The 17,596-nt window shown below is 37.1% G+C and overlaps 1 protein-coding gene across 6 annotated transcripts in view; it reads right to left on the reverse strand.

Moving 5' to 3' along the window:
• Nucleotides 1-17,596, reverse strand: part of klu (zinc finger protein klumpfuss) — a 214,985-nt gene that overhangs the window by 147,188 nt on the left and 50,201 nt on the right. The gene's annotated exons all lie outside the window — the stretch shown is intronic.

Below are 17,596 nucleotides of genomic sequence, written 5' to 3' on the forward strand. Positions count from 1 at the left end.
CGTTGGGGATCGAACCCCGGTCGTCCAATCCGTAGCCAGTCACTATATTAACTGAGAAAATCGGGTAGTAGGTAGCAAAACCATGGGGAATATTAATGAAGAAGTGAAGTTTTATATCCAGCTGTTTATTGACTTTGGAAAGGGTATCTTCACAAAAGTGATAGCAGTCTAGCTTGTAAGTAAACAAACAATAACAAGAAAATGGCGTTTCGCTTCGTTTGTAGATAACGATGACTGTTGCTGCGTCACTGTCACGCAAGTCACGTGACAACAGAATGTGACATATTATTCTAAATGTCAGAAAATTGCTTTCTGTCAATTAAAATAACTATTGTCAAAATGAAACGAGCAATCAGCTTATTATAGTTGACATTAATACACAAGAAATTTAACTGGAATTCTTATGAAAGTGTTTAAATTTTCAAATCATTTTTACAATCCAGAATTTTACACAAATTCAAACAAACAAGCTGGCCTAAAGATGACTGTCATCTTAGTTGTAGCGTTGTGTTATCTGGTATAAATTACCGACGTTTCAGAGGTTCTTGCTGTCTCCATCACCAGAGCATATCACCCTGATGATGGATGTAAACTTCTACCAGACTATACGGTGCAATAACGCTGAAGACAGCCATAACATATCGCCGTGAGAACCTGAAATCTCACAATTAGCTCTGGGATAAAGTGCTCCTTGTTATGTAGCATCTGTGGTTCTCACGGCGATGAGGACGAATATGGCTATCTTCTGGGTTGTTGCGCGTATAGTCTGGTAGAATTTTACCAACGTTTCAGAGGTCCTTGCTGCCTCCATCATCACAGCGATGAGTGCCCTGATAATGGTGGTATCTTCGACATATATTTGACTGGATGAGCATAGTTCTCAGTTGTCAGATACAGATAACACAGGCTGAGCCGGTACACGCCACGGAACGCCCTCGGCATTTTGATTAAAGCGGATAGACTGGAACAATATTGCCGGTCTGCGGCCACCAGGGTCGTAAATGTATTGCAGTAGCCTACTTGTTGGCAAGGGGTTCGGAACTCGCGGCCCGTCGATGCGCTTTATGCGGTCTAGGTACATTTTTTGTACTGTTATGTTGCCCTATTTGACGAATATATTTGTCTTGTATCATAGAACAAATATTTGTTTATTTCATAATTATATTAAAGTAGATATGACTTTCAGCAGCTCTGCAGCTAAATGAAGGAAATGGATGTGTCCCACTGACGAACGCTTGGATAGACGAATTCTAATCGTTAAAACAGAAATTAAGCCTGATAAAGAAAGATTAATTGAGCAAAAGCTGTGCGCATCTCTTATTGACGAGTAATTATGTTAAAAACTGAGTACTAAGTATTAAGCAATCTGTTTGCAACAGTAAGCCTAATTAGTAGCAGTTTATAAATGGGTCTTCAATAAACCGTCATCACTTGTAAATCCACTCAAAAGTCGATAAGCAACTCTGAAACATACGTTAATTTCTATCAGGCTGTACGACACAACGTACCGGAAAACTTTACTTTACCAAAATTTATACTACTTCAGTTTCCTTCAAAATCTTTTTCCAATTCATTATTAACAGCTTCGATAAATAAACTATAAATCATAATTAGTTAAATAAAATTAATAAAAAAATTCCTATAAATTTTAGACACTGACAATTCTTCTGCATTTGTTACGGAAGACCTAAAAATATCAAGATCAGAATTTTATACGCAGCTTGTTTCTAATAACATCTCAGCGCTATTTGTAATGATGATTAAATAACGATTATCTGAAGATAACCCCGAGTTACAGCACATTAAAGATTGTATGTGGTGCGGAGCCTAAATTACACGCATCCTTAAACCGTGAGATTAGATTGAGGTGAATAATCAGCTTCACGCACGTCTCACCTATTTTTCCGGAAGTGGAGGCCAGAGTTATCGCTAACGACATGTTAATAGAAACACATCAAAGACCTTCTACCGGAATCGAACACAAGCCACCCAGTCCATACCCCGTCTCCTGATTCACTGATGATTATTATTATTGTAGTTGTGAAATTGTGTTTAATACATGGCATAATGTGCTTGACTTAAAATAGGAGTCACAGTATAAGGATTAAGGTGTCAGATACAGCCGTTAGGATCGCATCTCTCGTCTTATACAACTTTAAATTAGAATAATATTTAAAAATGAAATATAATTGATAATTCCACTGATTTGCGCCTTCTCGAACACGGCACGCGTGTTCCCAGTAATTCTGTCTGCTCTTATATGCCTAAATGTTTAAAATTAGACTAAACTAACATAAAAAGTATATTAAAGTACATAGGCCCGTTGAATACCATTGGTGAAGTTTGTTCCTTAATACGTCCTTTCTTTTGAAAACAAGATGACTGCCGTATGACGTACACCCACATAATTCAAAATTGCCGAAGGCACAAATGTGTTCTAGCGAATCGCGTACCGAAGAAATGAGGACAACCTATCACGTGATGTACGGAGGAAGTCCTCTTCATAACGCCTCAATAATACGGGTTATGTAATTTACCTGTCCCCCCCCCCACACACACATACACACAACTGTATGTCGGTAGTGTAGCAAACTGCATTGTGGTGGAGCTTATGTCTAATCGGCCCCCTGTACGAAAAGAAAAACGGCGGTGTCAAAAGACATACAGGAGGATCAATCGACCATTGCTGTCAAGAACGTCGTCGCCAGCTTGTATGATTCTGTAAGACTTGAGGTTCTCACAGCGGTGAGTATGAAGATTTCTGTCATCTGGGTTGTTGCGCTGTGTAGTCTGGTCGATGTTAACCAACGTTTCAGAGGTCGTACTGCCTCCGTCATCAGGGCGATGAAACGTTGGTTAACATCGACCAGACTACACAGCGCAACAACCCAGAAGACAGCAATCTTGTATGATTCTTTTTACAAGTAGGTAAAAGTTGTCCCAAAGTGTCGGGTTTTGTTAATACATTAATGAACTGTCACTTTCTCAAGAAGAAAATCCAATTCCGTGGAATTAATAAGCATAACCGTTTTTATCTAGCAGTTTTATTTATACTTTATTTAATAAATTAATAATTTAAACAAAGGAGACGTTTTAACTCTAATCTTCAGCACTTAACATCACATATAGCATGATGAAACCAAATAACATCTCATGAGTCAGGATACATCTGAAATACTGGGGTTCAACATCCGGAAAGAACAGGGATGTCCCTGTAGACCTCTGCGTCGAGACCTGGTCTGGAAACCAAAAAACCAGGTAATACCCGGGGTAAAGCGGCCGAAACGTCAAACTGACCATTCATCTCCCCATCAAGCGTTAAGTTTAAGAACGGGTGGAGCTTGACATTCACTTTCGCATATGACTGCTTGGCGTGGGACTTAATTAAGCACAAGACGTCTTGCCTTCAAGCGTACGAAAGCGGCTTGCTTTGAGCTGAGTAACAGCTTTTATAGACCTCTTGGAAAGTAGACTTTGGGAAGACAAAGTTCTAAATTGGAGGAAAATATTAGCATTTGTCATCGAAACTGATAGTATTGATGTGAACTGCATTAAACTCTCTCTAGATAGAGGCCAGTGACGTGATTCTATTCAACGGCGTTCAACTTCCTGATTTTATTACAGTAGATTTGAATGTTCCTTTGTCACGTAGTATGCTATTCATAGGCCTATCACATATTTGTAAACTGCTTCTAAGGCGTGTTCTTCATTAATGGAACAAACGTCTGATGCATTCCAAAGAGCGACACAGATAAATGTTATTTTCTCGAGATTTGTTCCGTCAGAATATAATTTAGTAAACCTGCCGATAGAGGAAGCTAAGATGACGATGAAGAAGAAAATGAGATAAAGAATTACGTAGTTTCCTGAGAATGTGAACGCGAACACAAAAGAAACAGGACAAAACAATCAACGTCTCTTTATTCTTACAGAACACAAGAGAGGTAGCTAGTTCATGTTTCTTGGTTTATTGTTCACAACTTAGCACTGGTTTCGAATTTGTACGTGAAGGCATGGACACCAATACAGCGAGCCCATGTTTCAATAAGCAGTATTGTTCTTACAAAAGGAAAAGAGAAAAAGAGCAAGGCCCCTCCGGTACGATGTAATTCCACTCCACAGAATAATGGATGGACATGTAATAGTCATAAGTAGCGTGTTCAGGTTCCCGACAGCCACCTACACTATCTTCGATTCGCAACAACTACAATAAATCACAAGTTACAAACAAGTGGTTCGTGATCCTGTACATCAACATGTTCCAGTCGAAATATCTGGCAGAATGGCCTTACAAGCACCACATAACTTAATTTATTGTAACTTACCGAACAACATTGCCAACCTGAAACACGAAAACTGTGAGAATTTAAATTGTAGCCTACTTATCGTGGACACTGCGACATGAACATCGAGATAAGACGCTAGAGAAATTTTGGTTTTGAAGCACAGCTTATTCTGGTGCTCGGGGGAATACAAAATATGCAAGGGTCACGTCTTTGAATCTCGCCAATAGCGTGGAGAATTGTATGACTTTCATTACTATTCTACACTGAACACATTTCTTCTTAATAAACTGGAAATCACTTTCCTGGTTAATATATGTAGGTATATCATGGTAACCTGACGTCATCTAGTTTTATTCCTAGTATAATAGCCAGTGTCCGTCAGACTTGGATGGACGAGTGGATGTGAAACAAGCGAAAGCTACGTTCTGATGGTGACCACTCTGGTAGCAAGAAATTCAAATGAGCCTATGAGTTTTACCAGTTATCCTTTCGCGCCACCACACCCCCTTCCAATAGCAGGCACTGCATTAAAGTATTCTGCATTCTGTATATTATTTCGTTGACGGTCGGGTGTATTTTTCCGAATTTCTAGATCATCAAAAAAAGACCCTCATGATAACTGAACAATAAATATTTACTATTTATTTCTAATTAGTTTATTAATTTACGTTGACATTAAATTTTAGACTTTGTTGTTGGGGCGAAATACATTTTCCGATTTCGTAAACTTTCCGTTAAATTCAGAAATGTTTTTACTCAGGTTTTAGGGCCATGAGTAAGGGTTTTGTCCTGAAAAGCGCCCAAGTATCCAGTAGACAGCAACGAAGGCTAGAAATGAGTCGCAAGTTGAGAAGTTTGTGGCGCCATTACACAATCGAACACCTGCGAGAGTAGGTGCTAATGTGTGAATGAAGTGGCCTCGCTTTTACAGTGAGCGGCAGTCAGTGGGCGACCAGAACCACACCCTGCAAAACATTTTAGACTCCGCATATAAATAACAGAACATCAGATACGTATCTTCCTATACTGAAACAAATCATGCCACAGACAGATTTCTGCCAGTTTGTTCAAAAAAGAGACAGTTTCTTAAGTCGGGTGTAAGAGGATTTTGTAATATTTTCCAAGGTAACAGCCCCAGTACGTAACCATATATGTTTTTCTGCGTACTTATCTCAAGAATTGTGCAACTTATTTTATAATGATATGATAAGCCTAATGGTAGACTTACTATCACATCCATGAGTTTAGTCTTGAACATTTTTCGAGTAAAATGACGGATTTTGACAAAACTTGATACGAGCATCAAGCTGCTAGATGCCACTTCACCGAGTGATTTTTAATTTCCCAAGACCAATAATATCGACAGCAGTGCGAACTTCTAAGGTGGGAGTAATACTATCGCCCTAAAATATAGGGCTTCGAACATATTTTTGATAGATGTGGAAGTTTCATTCCAATTCTTTATGAAAACCAATAACATGGCGGACGTGATAAATCTGTAACTAGGTTTTAATTGCATGGTAATAACTAAAGAACTATTGAAACTGGGTACATACAATTTTTATGAAGGTAGGTCACAAGGAACCTACGAATTGTGTATGAAATGTTGATTATGCTTAAGAAGAATAAATATGGCGACTGTGCGAATTCTTATATGGAACAGCGTTATAATGAAAATATACACAGAAATGAACAGTTAAATTGTAGTCCTATTACCTTATAGTCAGTCAGTGGAGCGTATAAGACCTTGCTGCTTTCCTCTAGATTAATGGTACGTTGAAAGTTTCTACCAGTGATACACAGAAACTATGCATGACCATAAATTTTTATCTGTATAAAGATAATTGCCCTATAAGACTGAAGGCATATGAAAACCAAACATATGTTGAATAAAACTATTGATGATAAACGGGGTGTGCGTGCGTTCAACTGACGTATTACGAATTATAATTGCGAAAGATAAAATATCGCCTTTTTTAATTATAACATTCGAGGAAACAAATTTTCCAAAAAATCGTTGCACACCTGAAACCTAGTAGCGACACACCGATTGTGGTACATTCTGGAGACTTTAAGACGAGATTTGGCTATTGGAGAACATATGAATTGTACAAGAGAGCTGTTTCCTAGTATGAAGAAAAAACATATGCAGATATTTAGCGTATAAACTTATTTCAAACTCAGGCAAAAACTGTAAAATTATGATAATTCCGAAATGAATGAATAAATCCATTCCCAAAATGTCGACGTGTGAACTGTTTCAGTTAAGATCTGCTCGAAGTAACGCAATGTAATAAAAACTTGCCAGTGGAACCACGGTTCCGGAGAATCTGACGTAAATACGTCTTTGTATTTAAATTATATTTAGGCAACAAATACAATGAAATGCCGTTTATATATCAGCTTTATTCTAAATATTTCCTCTATACATGCTTTACAATTGAGTAAAGTTTGATTAAGACATTGCCTATTTAACTTGAATTAGTTACGCTTAAGATGGGTCTGTGGTAGCTGAAATATGTTATAAAATTAGTGCACTTTAGAGTACAAACATTCCGTGCAAACACCATATCTAAACAAGATTTTGATCTAGTAGTACTACATTAAGGATTTGACATCAACATTAAGCCAAACATTTCCTCCATAAATGTGATAAAGCTTTGATTTTCCTCCTTCTTTAAATCAATGTTAAAATCTCAGCTCTTTCCCCAATAACGAAAGCGGATTGTTGACGGCAGTAACGTAACACAACAATGCCGAGTAAACAGATGACGTTTCCTAGGTAACATAACAATGCAGTTACACTTTTTCGTTTCCCTTTTTCGTAACACATTTTTTGCCGAATGACCCTTCCTTATAGACGTATTTACGTCAAAAAACAAGAGCCAGAAGTTTATAACAAAGTACAGCGTTACGTTTAGGCCTACACTGAATATTGTTTATAGACATTATCTTGCATGTGTTTCGTTTAAAACGCACTCTGGCTGCGTGACCAATAGAGTAGCGTGTTATTTTGTTTTCGTGTGTCCACTCCAAGTAACAGGCCTACTAATTGGTGCCGATGATATTGTCTGTAAAACAAGCAAGCAGTTATAGTATATTATATACACTATACTTCGACGCTTTCATGTCTGCTCCCTATTTAAATGGAAGGAGATCCACGGAAAACGTTCGAATAACGTAATCAGTAGCACAGGGGGGTTATTTTTTAATTATAATTCTTCTGCAACTGCATGTTTATAGGAGGAAGAAAATAAAGAGAAGAAATAGGTAAAGAGAGGTATAACGATGGAACGAATAAATTCTGTTGGGATTTTTAATTTAGAACACGGCGTTTCTGATAGTTTTATTTCTATCTACAAGTGACCAATGAGAGGAAGTAATTATACTTGTCGGATCCCTGTCTGAGGTAGTCTTAAACTTGGCCAAATTTTAACGAATAAAAGCCAAGAAAATTATGATAAGCATTGTGTTACACTATCGTTAAAAGCCTTTAACTAGGTGAAATGTTCAGAGGCTTCGATAATTCTTGGACTAAGAGATAGGGACCATCCTACAGTTAACTATTTTCTTTATAAATGAAGACTATTTTTAATTCCATTCATTTCTCGTATCTCCAATACGCGGTAAAAATTAGACTAGTGTGTCATCGACGTTTCAGCACAGTACACGTAACTCATCGATTATAAAAATACTGGAGCACCGCCTCACATGTTTTGTGTGTAGCGATTGGTAGTACTGATGCTGATGTCGTAACTGCACTTTAATTGACTTGAGACAGGTCCAGATTGTAACGCGGGTGACCGCCGCAGTGAAAGTTTGCCGCCACATGCATTACACCTGTACATTTCTTGGTTAATAGGTGCATGATATATATAGTTCATTGAATGCCATTTGTTGTATGACACTTTGAACCAATGTATGTAAGTTCATTGCCAAATATAAGCGCGTTGTTATTAAATGAACCATTGTAATGACATCTGGATACTTCTACGGCGGGTCCGAGCGCTAAGAAACAGACGCAGAATAGGTCAACGTTGCCTCCTGCCGCAGGGTGAAGTCATATCTAGTTTACACACCAACCGCTGGGCGCAGTTCGATAACCATTCCGTGGTTGGTTGTGGCTTATTAAATAAACTAAAATAACAGGACATTGGAGTAGCTACGCGTTGTTTAGTAAAATATCTATTTCTGAATTTTATTATTCTGGCATTATTAGTGTCAGCTGTGGTCTTCTAGGTTTTGAATCCGTGGAGTGATTATGAACATTTCTGAGAAACGTATCGCTTCCATCTTTAGGGTGAAAATTACTTCACCCTGACCAGGGCAATACACGGTGTTATAACCCAGAAAACCACAATCGACTCGTCGGTAGATACCAAAGTTTCGGAGAAACGTACTGTCTCCATCGTGTGGGCTGAACCCTAGCATCTACCGTCCTGTCCACATTGTGCCAAAAGCCAAAGAATCATCATCATTAGCACAAAATTTGCAGCCTTAGCTATAACTTTCCAGCTACGTGAACCGCGGTACATTCGCTTGTTATGGGCACAAGAATAGAAAGAATATTCATATTACAAATTGTCGAATAATGCATTCTGGTGGCCCCTTTCATAAGGTGAATGATTGAATGTGTTGACTGACAAGTACAAAGAGTCCAGTGGCAGAACAAATACCACTCAAATTACTAATGTCACTTTACAAAAGTCAGATTGTAATCTGTTCGCATGCCTTTACTAACAGGCTACTTCAGCAGCTGAGAGCGTCTTTGTCAGTGGAAGGTAGGCCACGTTTAGCATTTCATCTGGTATAAACATGCTTTTATGACCGACTTTTTTTATGTTTTAGATGTTCCCGGGCTAATTCGCACATAAAAACATAACATACCTTTTCTCAGCGAATCATTTTATCAACGAATAAGTTATTTGAATTGAACAGATCATCTGAAAAACGATTAAAGTTATCAAAATTCACTTCGAGAAAACTTAAACAACCTAGGAAATTGACGAAGAACTGATAATCAGCTGATGTGTCTACATCGCGTATTATAATTGCTGTGCGCCTGCGAAGATGGGTACTTCTGTTGTAAAGTTCAGACATTTTGCTCAGTCAGACTGTAGTAAAGAATAGCTAACTGAATCTTTGGTCATATTCGTGACTTCGCACACAACACTTTTGCAAAAGCAATTCTACGCTGAAAAAATAAATGGGCCAAACATGTGATATAGCGTTAATTTTACACGGTCCTGGAAATAGAAATCTCGTAGAATGGTTCTTATTTTGGTTCACTTGAAGAGATTCAGAGCAATATGGCTGATCTACACATTGCTTTGAATTCTTCAAGTGAAAAAAAAACATTCTACGAGATTTTCAACCTTTAAGATGATTGCACTCAGTAAATATTACAGGAAACATTTTTATTTTACAGTTCCATCTGGTTACTTAGACCTAATTATCACACCTCATATAACTGTACACGGAAATATATCACATTATAAAAGAGATAAGTACTTCTCGTAGATGTGCCGTGATTATTTGTTACGTCAAATGCACTTAGGAATTGTCCAAACTGCCAATGTAATTCTGTCCAAATTTTCATCATCATCATCATCATGCTGTATATATTAATCGATCAAATTAAACATTACGTTTGTTAAACTTCAATAAATATTTTCCTTGCAAAACGTTGTTCCTGAGAACACAATGCACTGGAGAACAATGAATGTATGGCCTAATTAATTAGAGTTATTGTTGATTAACATGTAGTCAACTGATAGCCCGGGGTTGCTACCAGACTCTTGTGCCAGTTTCGTCAACCTAACCTAACCTTTGTTCTGAGTCCTCTCTCTCTCTCTCTCTCTCTCTCTCTCTCTCCAACATTACTTTTCTGGTTAAAGAAATGGTCTCAGTATCTCCAAAGGAAAATATGCCGAAGCATGAAGCTTGTCACTCACATGTATCGAATACTGGGTGACTAGATATTTTCGCCGAGGGTTTTGTAGTTTAACCCAGCTACCACCACCCCCTCCAAAAAAAAAACAACTGTCCAGCTCGGTATATTAAAATTAGTCTAAGAACCTGTTTCTTACAAATATTTTAAAATTATTTTTTCATTAATTTTCCTATTATTCGATGCTATATGATTAAAACAACTGGCAGCGTTATTAAATAAACAATAAATAAATCTGACTCAAAAAGGCTGGTTTCGAATCTTGGTCAGCGTAATTGGTTTCCATGACGACTGGGGCTAATTACACATCTGAGCACGCATCAACAACTCGTTTCTCAGAAATTTATACTATTCTGCCCTCTTTACGGCATTGGCGATATAATCAGGAATCTTTATTTTCAAAAGCTTCTGTTAATTTCCTCTTTAATATCATTTTCAGTCACTTTAATGGCGTCATATCAGTGTCTGGGAATCCTACTTTAGTTCTTGCGTTGTGGAAAACCACTTGTCGTCTGTCTTTGTCCCTCGCTTAATTATCGACAGAGAAATCTCATCAGGCCAGTACAGGTCGGCATGTGGACTAAAACCCATCGCTTGTGGTGGAGAAGACGGAGTTAGCCAAAGCAACGGCCCTTACGTCTCCTCAGTCTTCGGTGCCCCTAAATATTGTCTAGGAAAGGTAGCCACAAAAAAGAAGAAAAACTGCTCCCGCGTACCTCCTTTGTTTTGTTGGCAAGTACACAAAAAATTTAATCTGAGGGTGAAAGAAGTAATATAAGCACTTACGATTATTTGGAAATATACTGCAGAATCTAAACTAATAACTTGCAGTAGCTTATCGGGTTGAAAATATCGTAATATTGATAATTAATTGACAGTTGCACATCAGTGAGAGCAGGGGTCAAAGCGTTCAATACCAGTTAGTGGACAAAAGTAACTATAAACACCAATATTATACCTTATTCTAAACGAAAGTGAAACGTACTAAAATGTACTAAACTACAGAAAATGTATCCTGTCAGATTTGTTAGAATTTTTTTTGTGATTTCATTGAGTTTTATGTTTTATTATTTTTTTAAAATTAGAAGCTATTTAATTCCGCTTCGGGTAAAGGAAAGAGTTTTCAATGTCGGTCGCGAGCGTTTAATTTATTTGTTTTGTAATGAAGTACACGCAGCCTGTTGTCGATTAAAGCCATTATTTGGGATACGCGATAGTCCACATACAAAAATAACGGAATGAAGTTTGTACAGAAAGTAAACATTAATATGGTATAAAGCTTGGAAACATGTTTCGACTTACTATTTTTCTTATTTTGGACGAAATCATTTGTCAGCTGGAGGGTTTTAAAAAGTCTAATAAATATTTCGAAATGTTGAAATATGAATGATGCAAGAAGTTTTATAAAAACTTGTTCCTTGTTCCAATTTTGTGGTATTTTAATTATGAATGGCGCAGATGTATCTTGTGAATGTACTTGACCTATAATATATTTTAGTTGTTGTTCCTAGAGCAGGTAAACAGTGATCAGTTCAAATACGATGCTGTTTAAAAAATTCTTGTAGTTTTTAAAGGTCGCCGTATAGGTTAGTACAACCGTAAAACTTCTTGCAAGTCGAAAAACGTAGTTTCGCTACCAAACACTGTACCGCATTAAATGGTATTTATGTAAGACTACATCAGATAAAACTTTTACTCATTTACAGTTGTGTGTCAGTGATCCCAAATAATACTTATTTTAGTTTCAAGTACAAAACAACTAATTACAGCGAATAAGCTATTTGAGTTCTAGAAAACAATAGACACCCAAAAGTATGTGACTGTTAAAGCTTGTGTCCGAGGTACTCAGTTGGGTCTACTATAATGAGAATGTTATCATTTAATAAGTAAATAAAATGTGTAAAGTGTGTCCATAAATTAGCGAGCTTTCTGAGGGACGTGTATTTATTTATAACAACCGAAAAACGTATGTGCTACAAACGGTCATACTTTTTTTTACATGTCACGGAATTTATTGGCCCAAATATTTTTGGACACCCGGTAAACACTCATCATTCCACTCGTGTAGGATACGACTGTAATCAATATCAGTCACAGTTGATTCGACTTCAGAGACGCTGCAGCTCCTAGTTTCGAAACACGTTGGTCAGTGGACCTGACGTCATCGCCTTTGATACAGGACGTTCGAACAGGTGCAGGCCACGACGATGCATGCTAAAGATGATCTACGAGAAAGATAACATCTCTAGGTGTCCCCACCCGAACCCCTCCTCGTCGAGCTGGTCACCGTGTATAAGGACCACAAGAATTTTTATAACTAAGAACTGTAATTCATAGAATAATATATTTCGTGAAACATGCAGACAGCCATAGCTTGCGTCTACCAAGCATCATGCACCGGGAAAGAATTACACTGTCCACCAATTTTTATAATTCTAATTGTTTACTAACACTTTAAAAGTGGTAATGCTTATTCAGGTTGCTGTACATCATTGGTATAAGCGTTCATTTGTTTCAGGCTGAAATTTGCTGCTGATATAATTGTCAATAAAAGGGATATTACATCACAGAATAAAACAAAAATATCCACAGCTGACAGAAATAATAATCAGCACAGACATTATTTTGCCTTTTACACTCTGTGCAACAAAAATCAAACGCATGAAATGTTCATAGTACGAAACCTGAAGTGATGTGACGTCATAATACCATTAATTTTCTTGTGTTTGTCCAGTTGCGGCATTTCTCTGCCTTCAATTAATTACAATTGGTTGTGCCAGATAACTATGACGCAAACACGCCAACATATCTGATTAATTCGAATAGAAACATGAATTAGGTACATATATTTGTGGCTCTGTTTAATTGATATCTGGAATAAATAAATGTAATTAACAGAAGCAAATGTATGACGAGGCTCCCATGTCGTGATTATTCTTACGAATTGTGTACATATTTTGGCAGTAAGGATTACAAAGTCTTTTGACAAATATTAATACTTAAATAATCACAACATATTATCCGCTGTCAGTGCAAAAGAATCACTGTCAGCAATTATGGCAGTATGCGCAAAAGAGCTTGTTTACGCTGTAAAGTGCTTTGAAATAAAAGAATTGGTAGAGCATCAGTTTCTAGGCACTTTTAAGAGCTCTAAATGCGTGACAAAGTATCTGCTATAGAGTATGAAAGCTTAGGTACGTTTCAGAAGCGAAATGATATCTTAAACCACGTATAACGCTCCACAGATGAACAAACCGACGAGGCATTTGGACAGTTTGCTGGTTTTAAATTCAGTAAATTCGAATTAATACAAGAAAAAAATCTGTGTCACAACACAACGGACGTATAATTACAGATTTATCGAAGTAATGTCGTTAGTCTTATCGTTTAAAATCCTCAGTGATACTTGTATTATAAACATTGTTATGAAACTGTACGATAATGTGTGATAAATTGCAACGTCGTATGTGTGACATCAAAAAGTTGGGCGTAGTTTTAAAGAAGCTACATGAAATATGCAACAAGTTTCATCTCGCTCCTTACCAAATGCAAAGTCATAATGTTCTTGAGCACGCTTCAAGCTGGGATAATCGTCGCAGTTTAGATGAAAAACATATTCCGGTATTCGACCAATACGTGTGGAGGCACCTGGAGGTTCGACGGGGGACATAGATACCACTGTGCCTTTATTAAAATCTTTACATGATTCACACAATTTATGAACAAATGGAGAAAATATAAATTATTACACGTTGATAATATTCTTCGTAATTTTCATGATTGTGTTGTATAGAAACAGGGCGGTCAGGGGAGTGCGAACTCCACCGTTTCCCACCACAGTTTCTTCGCGGGCAGAAACGCGTTCAGACATTCGTATACAATGTCCGTTATTTTTAATTTTTTTAACTAAATGTTGCGATTTTTTTAGGAAAAGTCCCGGCGATCCGATTTCAAGAAAATCCGTTCAACCATTCTCGAATTGTTTCATGCTGACAGACAGACATACATTTTGATGTGTCGACATTAGCAGCTACGAAAATATATAAATAACTATGTCTGCGCGTAGAATAAGAATATAATTTATGGCAAGTTTTTTTCCTTTGTTTTTATACCCAGACCACTGTGCGTGTCCTTATCGGCTTTTTATATTTGAACATCACGTCATCAAAATTCCCGATTTGGCGTCAACATTGTTTGTACTAGCGACTCTTATCACACACATAGTTCTAGTGAGACAACGCGTTGATGTCCATAACGACTTTCACGTTCTAGACTAGTAGCGTTAATTTCAAACCCGTTTTTCGCTATCAGCGTCGTCTAAATTACAAAACTGTGAAAACTGCTCTCTGAGAAGGTATCAAGGCTACCTGGTAGGAGTCATAAATCCTGCTTTCCTATTGTACAGACTTCCAGTCCTACTAATCATGTGTTGTTGACGTCATATTTCGGCAACTTAACACTAACTTAAAAATTTCAACAATAAAACGTCATTTTTCTCTTGGGCTAAGAAAGATGGCCATAAAATCGAATCCTGTCTGCCGCATAAACTTTTATTGCACGCGACTGTAAATGTTTCGCGTTGATATTGTTGTTATTATCATTTTATTATTATTCTCATTAGTTAGTAGTAGTAGTAGTAGATACAGCAGCAAAAGAGAACAAGATATAATTTAAGTTTAATAGTTCTTCAAGAGGTGTTACTTAGGTAGGTCTAAAAGACAAAATGTTTGTGTGCGTTAAATTTGTCAACATAACCTCAAAATCTCGCGCCTTCGCCATGTGTTATTGTTAAAATACAGCCTAAATATGGATTCATGCGTCTGCCATTTTGTTCTGCCTATTGTAGGATATTAAACAGTATGGCATTCAGCTGACCTTCAGTGGCATAAATAGCATTCATGCCAGAACTAGTGAAGATCCAGTTTGATTGGCTTTTTGATAAAATGTATATTTTATAACATTATACTATATATAAAAAAAATTCATAGTATATTACACCATCCTCATAAGCCTTCAGAATCGACTAGCCTGTTGATTCAAAAGTTGAAAGGAGAAAAGTATTTGTCGGGTGCCGATTAAACTCGCTTTAATACTGCTCATTGCATTAAAAAAAGACAAAATAATTATCGGATTACGCAAGTATATTTTTTTACTGTGGCTACTAAAGACGTTTTTCCCATTTTAGGTTTATGATTCATTACTTTTAAGTCACTGGTTAATATCCAAATAATGTGACGAGTCGCAAAAGAAGTTTACGAAAGCCACGTGCAGCCCGCGGGCAAAGCGCTTCTGACCCTTGATTTAGGCTGTTCGTAAATCGATATGTCTACCACCATATTCTTGAAGCGATATGCTCGAAACTAGCAGACCACAATGCCAAAGTTTTAAAGCAGACATCTGCCACTGAGGTCCCTCCCAAAATTAAACTAGACGCTGTGTGAAAATTGTAAGCATGGTCAGTACTGTGACACATGGGATTTTGAAACAGTGTTACAAATACGTTCTATATTGATAGCTTGGGGGGTCTGCGTCTATATAAATAGACTGTCTAAACTGGACGGCATTCGTTCTTAACGTGTTGGCGTTCAAACGACACAGTTTTAAATATAGGACATAAATCGGACAGCCTATTCATGATGGCGGATACAGACGTGTTTACAAATTTCACATGAAATGTTAAGTGTTGAAAAAATATCAGCATGAATATGGCATCAGGTTAGATACCCCAAATTTCTTGTTCTGCAATTTGTTATTCACACTGAAACGGAAAATTGTAGTTTACTCGTAAAGCTATCCATAATGCATTATACTAGGCCTGCACTATTTTAAAAGTACTTGTGATCTAAAACGTAAACTATTGTATAGTCTCGTATTTCCTGTATGATAATTACGTTAGAAAAGGAGGATGTTAGAAACATCGGTCACCCTTCGTTGCATTATCATGAGTGAAAATTTTATATTCTCAAAAATACATTTATTATCGTGACAAAATTCATAAGCAGCCATTAATAAACACTTTTGCACTAACTCGCCTTCAGTCAAATATTTTCCAGCAGCAGGAGCAGCAATTTATCTGGCAATATGAAAACTAACTTTGGTATCTGCCTCATTAACCGCATTTATATTCTTATAAAAGCTCTGCTCCCAACTGAGCTGTTGTAATTTGCTTTTCAGTGACATCCATTTATGCAAAGTCGCTATGTTTTCCTTCAAAGTGTCGACAAATGTTATATTATTTAGGTACAGACAGGTTACTCGGCAAACATAACACAAAATTTTGTCTCTCGTACATTTTGGATTAAAGGCTCTATTTTCAGATCCAGTCTTTCTACGTCTTATATAATTCATGATGACGATGAATCGAATAAAAAAATTATGTTTATAAAACGCAAACTGATATAACGTGCTAGGAAAAGAAAACTACTGAAAACATTTACCCACAAAACAATACTGATTTTTCCTTGCGGAAAACAACACTGAGAAAGTAGTACACGCTCAGCTATTAATGGTGGAGGTAAGAAATTTCAGTACTGTCTCATATATTATTTTTTGGCGCGGGTGTTCATATAACAGATGATTTTTGGTGATAGATGAAAAAAATACAAACAGAAGTACTCAGAATATGATTTGGTTACATTCCATTCTAACTGTAAAATGTCAATAATATTAAATATGTTTTGTACAATAAAATACATTATAAAAATATTAAAGACAGGCATGAGGAAAAAGTGCAATTTGATCTGCACTTCTTTAAAAATAACGTCAGGTTTTATTCTTCTTATTACGCCGTCTCCTTTACATGAACAGGATCCTTCCATCCTTTTCTCGGACTGGGACCTGTTCATATATGTTTTTTAGGCAGGTGATACAGAAGTGGTTTGCCATTGCCTTCTTCTGTGTGTGAATGGAGTAATTGTTGGGATGCCAGGGAGAAACCGGGGAAGCGCCCAGAGGAAAACTCCGTGTTGCCTAGATCACGGCCTTGCCCAACACAAGTTATAAATTCGGGCACCGTCGGGAATCGAACCCGAGACCCCAGGATTACAATTCCAGGGTTCTAGACCACCGTGGTCAGGTTTCATTATACTTGATTAAATTTGAAAGGTGATTTTTTCAGGGGCCCAGGGGCGCGGCTGAACCGATCGCTCGTGGGCCAAGTAAATTCTTTCCACTAGCTGCATGTTATGGAGGCCTGCTTTAAATTAAGAGCAAATTACACGGAAAATGTTTGCGTTTTTCAAATCAAAAGTCAAACTAATTTTTTAAATATATTTACAATATTTCATCAATTATATAATTTCCATTGCTTGCTATTACCGTCTCTCAATGTGTCATAAGCTTTTCAATTTCGGCCTTCTAA

Source organism: Zootermopsis nevadensis, unplaced genomic scaffold (assembly GCF_977971745.1).
Source record: "Zootermopsis nevadensis isolate Lab colony 2312 unplaced genomic scaffold, Znev_1.0 Znev_ptg000011l, whole genome shotgun sequence".
In the NCBI taxonomy this organism is placed as follows: domain Eukaryota; kingdom Metazoa; phylum Arthropoda; class Insecta; order Blattodea; family Termopsidae; genus Zootermopsis; species Zootermopsis nevadensis.